Source organism: Hipposideros armiger, unplaced genomic scaffold, assembly GCF_001890085.2.
Source record: "Hipposideros armiger isolate ML-2016 unplaced genomic scaffold, ASM189008v1 scaffold_581, whole genome shotgun sequence".
Taxonomy (NCBI): domain Eukaryota; kingdom Metazoa; phylum Chordata; class Mammalia; order Chiroptera; family Hipposideridae; genus Hipposideros; species Hipposideros armiger.
In genome coordinates this window covers 141,369-148,154 of record NW_017731931.1, presented here as the reverse complement: position 1 = coordinate 148,154, position 6,786 = coordinate 141,369, and positions in this window count along the sequence as shown.

Sequence of the window (6,786 nt, the reverse complement as noted above, 5' to 3'; positions counted from 1 at the left end):
CAGAAGTGCCTCAGGTGCAGAAGGGACATTCTCAACGAAAATAATTTTATGGTTGGGGGTCACCACAACATGAGGAACTGTATTAAGGGGTCATGGTATTAGGAAGGTTGAGAACCACTGTTCTAGAGAGAGGGAACAGTATGCACAAAGGCCAGGAGAGGTGAGTGACAGTGTAGTGGGCTCTGGGAAGTATAATTACTCTGGAATGACTAGAGTTGAGGAAGATCAATAGAAGTGAGACAGAGGCCAGACCAGCCGCCTTCCTCAGGCACCTGTAAATCATTTACCTGACATCTGACTTCACCTTGAGGAAGCTGGGGGTGGTGCTAGGCGGTGACAGGTTCAGAATTCATCCATTCAACAGCTGTTTTCTGAAATTACTGCACTGTCCTTTGGTTCAGAGGGGCCCATGAAGAGGCACCTATGGTACTGCGTGGACTTTTGTCCTCAGCAAATGCAGCATCTCATCAGGAAGTGAGGGGATGCAGGGGTTGCCAGAGACTTAACCATGTTTAACAGTTAAAGGGAAGAAGCCTGGAGAAAAACAGGCTAAAGAGATGGAAAAACAGAGGCCACTGAAGGAGCAGGGTCCTGGGGGTGGAGGGGCTTAAGATCAAGGACGCAAGGGAAGGTTGGTGGGGTCATGAGAAGGGGTGTTTTCCCTTTAAGGTAAAAAAAATATGGGTTTGGTAGAGGGAAAAGTGCCCAGGAGACTAAGTGTGGCTGAGAGGAGCTTAGGTTGCTCCATGGTAAGTCCAGCTAGGGAGGGAAGGAGGAGGGGCCAAGAGAAGTCGGCTGCCTCACCTCATTCAATAAACAAGACAAATGATTACCGAGCACTACTAGGGACCAGGGAGAGACCAAACCCAGGGTTTCCGCCCAGGAGTTCACGATCTCTTTCTGCCTGGCCTGCTGCCCCAACATACCCCTCCCAAGTCCTCGTGCTGAAATCATGTCTTTTAAGACCGTCTGAAACGTCTCAGCCTCAGGAAGCGTGTCCATCGCAACCAACAGGAACGCACTGGACAAGCTTCCCCTTCCCTTCTCTGGACCCCGAGATGTCTGGTCTCTGCCTCTCTCATCTGCGTGTCTCCCTCTTTCCGTGCACATTTCTTACTCATCCTCCAACTGCACTATGAACTTCTTGAGGATAGAGAGAGCTTTTTATCTCCCCTAGTACCCAGATATAGTAGTGTTCCATAAAAGTTTGTTGAATGGATGAAAGAATGAATTTTAAGAGCCCAGGTTTTCCCCCTGCTGAAAATGACCTTCCGTTGCCTGAGCTCCTTTCTTCCACTCCACTATGGCCCATCCTGGGGTTGGCGGCTGGGTCACATGCTTGGAACAGGTCCTCTGCACTTGGGTGAAGTCATGGACTCTGGCAGGATGCCAGAGCAGAAAGGTTTGCACTCTCTCTGTCAGTGAGCCCAGGTGTGAGCAAAACCTGGGGGGCCTGTGCAGGCTCATCAAATGCTCTGGAGACCTGTGTGTTGCCCAGGATGCTGGAGCAATCCTCATGCCTTCCTCCCTCATGGTCTCTCCTCTCTCTGCTCCAGCCATCACGTCCCTGCTGGGTGATCCCATCAGTGGGCACTGACAGCCACGTGACTCATAGGAAGGGGCTTCACACACCCACTTATCTGATGACAGGCCTTTCTCATGTTGGTCCCAACTTCTGCTTCAGCCTTGTCTCCTGTTATTCACCAGTAGGCCCCATAGAAATTGGATACCCAAGCACTCAATAAAGTAAACCACTTTATTCTGTGGTTTACTACAGACTGGCTCAAGGTTAGTTGCTGAAATTTCCAAAATAAAAGAGAGTCTACTCTCAAGGAGCTCGCAGTCTTATCAGGGCTGGAGGAGGCTAGGCAAGTAAGCAGCTGACTACAGCACCTGCCCACAGCAAGAATCCTAGGTTGCTGTGGGAGATCCAGAGAGAGTGGGGGGGTCAGGAAGGGCTTGCAGGGGAGAGGAGGGGTGAGCCAAGGGAAGGAGAGAAACAGGAAGAGGTGGGTGTTCCAGGCAGAGGGAGCAAGCAAGTGCAGAGGGGAGAGTGGCTTCTTATGGCCCAGTGTGGGTGACAGAAAGTTTGACGGGGAGGGGTCTAGCAAGGAAGGCAGGGACTGGGCCATTAGAACTGTCACTACCTTAACCCCACCTGTGGAAATAAACCCCTCCTTAAAGCCCACTCAGCTGCCACCTGCAAAAATTCCTATTTCACCAACCCATATGGTTTCGTCCTTTTCAGAACCCGATGGCATTTGGATTCCTCTGATGGCCCCTTGTCATGCCTCACCCCATTTTAGCCTTATGTGTGTGCCTACCCTACCACACTGGGAACTCCTGCAAAGCAGGACGTTCATTTTGATACTCTTCAAAAATATCCAAAGAGGACCTACTGTGGGCCAGGATTGGGGTCCTGTTATGCACAGCAAAGACTAAGAAGGGCAAATTGAATTGAATGAGTAAGGCCCCACCCAGATCACCTCTGTCCCTTTCTCAGGCTCACTGTGAAGTCATCAGGAGGTTGCTTGATAAGCAAGAAAGCTATCCAAAGGGGAGGCAGTGATCTGGTGCCTCTTGCTATGTGGCTTTTGGCAAATTCTCTACCTGCTCTGACAGGGATAAAAGTAACTCCTCCTGTAAGGCTTTGTTCTGAGCAAAGGTGATAACAAATGTGGAAGTGCTAGGTAAACTTTAAAGCAGCCGTAGAGGCCAGGAGTTTGGGGGCGGGATACTTTTCACTGCTCCCCATCAGAGAGCACTTCCAGAAGATGCTCAGTCCAGATCAGGCCTCCCTACCTGGACCAGGTCCACCAGCTCAGCTCAGTTCACTGCCCCTCTCCAGTTTGCTACCCCCCACCCCCATTTTTTTGCATTTCTTATCAGCAAGGAGACGTTTCCAGCACTACTAGGAGGCCTTATGTGGGGGGCTGTGATTCCCAACACTGCAGTGTGTCCTCTGATTTTAGAGACTCTACTTCTTGGTTTCTTTAACCTTTGGGTTGAACTGCATCCAAATTTAAACATCAGAAGAATGGGAGGTTCTCAAACATGTTCAAATGGTGGAGGAGCCCCTAGAAGCCAGAGCATATTTTGTGGAACTAAAAAAATAAAAATAAATAGTAGTGTGTGTGGTCTCAAATCACCCTTATCTGTGCTAAATCAGAGACCACTGGGTCTTTGACAAGCTGTAGCAGATGTCAAATGCATAAGGTTTGAAAAGCCTGTGGCAACCTCAGGTCCTAAGTGGAGAACATTCTTCGCTCAGTCTTCAGATTGAGGAAAGGGGTCTTTATTTATGTTTGGGGTTGGGGGGGACTCTTGGTCCAGAGAACAGGATTGAAGAGCTCTGGGTCTCAGATTTGGACCAGGTCTCAAAACCAATGGCCCAGAGTCCTAAGGGCTTTGTTGGCCTCCCAGCGGCCCTGAGTTTCTGTTTTCCATTTTCCTTTCCTTTTTATAGGCTACTCCCACAATGCCTAAGGCCTTCCCTCCCTCTGCCTGTCCCTTCCTAGAAAGGTAATAGAATGCGGCAGCTAGTTAGGAACATGGGCCTTGTAGCAAGACCATCTGGGTTCAAGTCCAACATCTGTACTCACGAACTCTGTGACCTGGGACAAGCTCTTCGTGCCTCATTTACACTGTTTGCAAAATGGCAATAATAATAGCCCTGACCTCAATGGTATTGGTGTGGATTAAATGAGCTAACGAAGGGGTCAGCACACATCATAGTTAAAATGCTAATGATAATGACAAGAAGAAAATCTTAAAAGCAGCAAGAGAAAAGCAGTTAGTTACTTACAATGGAGCTCCTATAATACTGTCAGCTGATTTCTCAACAGAAACTTTGCATGCCAGAAGGGGTTGGCATGAAATATTCAAAGTGATAAAAACCAAGGACCTACAAAACCAAGATTACTCTACCCAGTGGGGCTATCATTTAAATAGAAGAAAAGAGCTTCCCAGACAAGAAAAAGCTAAAGGAGTTCATCACCACCAAACCAGTATTATAAGAAATGTCAAAGGGACTTAAGAAGAAAGACTAAAAAAAATATGAATAACAAAATGGCAATAACTACATATCTATCAACAATTACTTTAAATGTAAATGGATTAAATGCTCCAATCAAAAAACATAGAGTGGTTGAATAGATAGGAAAACAAGACCCTTACATAGACTGCCTACAAGAGAGTCACTTCAGATCAAAAGACACACACTGACTGCAAGTAAAAGGATGGAAAAAGATATTTCATGAAAGTGGAAACAAACGAAAAAAAAGGTGGAGTAGCAATACTTATACCAGATAAAATAGACTTTAAAACAAAAGCTATATCAAGAGACAGAGAAGGACCCAGTAATCCCACTTCTGAGTATTTATCCGAAGAATCCCAAAATGCTACTTCAAAAGGACATGTGCATCTATATGTCCATTGCAGCATTACTTACAATGGCCAAGATGTGGAGGCAGCCTGGGTGTCCATCAATGGGTGAACGGATAAAGAAGAGGTGATGCACAATGGAATATTACTCAGCCATAAAAAAGAAAGAAATCTTGCCATCTGCAACAACATTGATGGAACCAGAGGGTATTGTGCTGAGTTGAGTGGAATAAGTCAGACAGAGAAAAACAAATGTCATATGATTTCACTTATATGAACAGGATAAATGAACAAACAAAACAGAAACAAGCTCATAGATACAGAGAACATTTTGACGGTTACTGGATTGGGGGGCGGTGGGGAATGCATGAAGGGGGAGGTCATTAAGAGGTTCAAATTTGTAGTTACAAAATAGTCATTGAGATAGAGAGTGTCGCATGGGGAATATGTACAGTCAGTAGTATTGTAATAACTATATATGGTGTCAAATGGGTACTGGATTTATCAGGGTGTTCACTTCATAAGTTACATAAATGTCTAATCACTGTGTTTACACCTGAAACTAATATAATATTGTATGCCAACTGTAATTGAAAAAAATGTATATGTGCATATATATAATGGAAAACAACAACAACAAAAGGATCAACAGAACTTTTCTGTAAAGGGTCAGATAGATAGTAAATATTTTTCGTTTGCTAGCCATACTGTCTCTGTCACAACTATTCAACTCTGCCATTGTATCTTAAATTAGCCATAGACGATACATATGCCATCCTGAGTGCAGGCCAATAAAGCTATTTATAATAGTAGGTGGGAAGTCAGGTTTGCCCTGAAGCTGGTAGTTGGCTGACCCCGAGTTAATACATGAAGAAAGTGCTTGGCATATAGTTAGCACCTAGTAAATGTTAGCAATTATTATTCATTCATGAATATACTAAATATTTGAGCACCTACTCTATGCCGGCTCTGTTCTAGGTGTTGTGGGTATAGCTGTTAGCAACACAGATAAGGTCCCTGAGCTGGTGAAGCTTACCTTATGGATGGGGGACAGGAATAAATGAGAAAACAAGTAACAGAAAACCAAGTGGTGGTCAGGGTTATTACGAGAATGAATTATGATAATGATAATGACATCAGGGTGGCCTACATTAGACGTGCTGTCAGGAATGGCCTCTCAGAGGGTGTGACATTTAAGCCCGGACCAGCAGGACAAGGAGCCAGTTCTGTGGCAATTGAGAGAAGAGAATGACAGGGACACGCGAGCTCTGGCTTCTGCTTCTGCCCTGAGCCCACCTCTGAGCCAGCAGCAGGGTCTGCTCTGCTGGAAGGACCAGGCAGAGGGAAGTGCAGAGGGAGGATAGGACAAAAGGAAACACTCAGGACGTTGAGGTGGCTGTGGCACCCTCTTGGTCCCCAGGCTATACATGTCTTTTCTCACTGTCCCATCCCTCAGTCCGGGTTCTCCTCACCTCTCTTCTCCCATGCCTGGCTCAGTACCCTCAGCTCAGGCCTGGCACCCATTTCTGTTCTTCACACCTGTCTCTGGGTCCTAGGTTTCCTAAAGCCAGCTACCCACTACCTGTAGCCAGAGGTTCCCCCCCACCACCACCATCCAGCAAGTGAGCTGGAGGGTCTGGATTCTGCTTCCTCCTGAGCTCAGGAAGCTGGAACTCCAGACACAGGGGATAGGGTGGGTTTCACTGGAGCCACTCTCAGACCCAGACCCTAGAACTGGAAGAGAACTTAGAAGTCCTGCCCTCTGGTTCATGGTTCCCAAGCTGTTCGGTTGAGGAAAACACCTGTGTGCATGTGGATTTGAGACCCTGTTGCAAATCTCCTCTCTTCCCTGCCTCCCCTCCCAAATGTGCAGCTCTCTCGTTCTTTTTTCCTGTTTTAAACATCTTTATTGAGGTATAATTGATATACCAAAAAGCTATACATATTTAATGTACACAATTTGATGAGTTTGGACATATGCATATGCCCATGAAACCATCACCACAGTCAAGGGAGTGAACATATCCATCACCTCCAAAAGTTTTCTTGTGTTTTGTTTTGCTTTGCTTTGTTTTTGTGGTGAGAACGCTTACCATGAGGTATTCCCTTTTATTAAACACTGTAGGTGCCCAGTACAGCATGGTAAACAATAGGCATTGCAAGCTTTCTCTTATTAAACGTTCTGGCTCACAGAATTCTGTGCAATGACCTAGCCCAAGCACTAGGCCATCATGTGTGACGTCACTCTTCTATAGAGAACAAATTCTAAACTCCGGCAACTTTTGGAGTTGCAGCCAGGCTGCCACGGTGACAGCTACAGTAGGTAAACTCTTGCCAGTTTCTGTGTCAGAGGGAATGGTTTTCTGACCTGGTCCCAGTTCCAGGTTACCCCTTCTAAGGTCC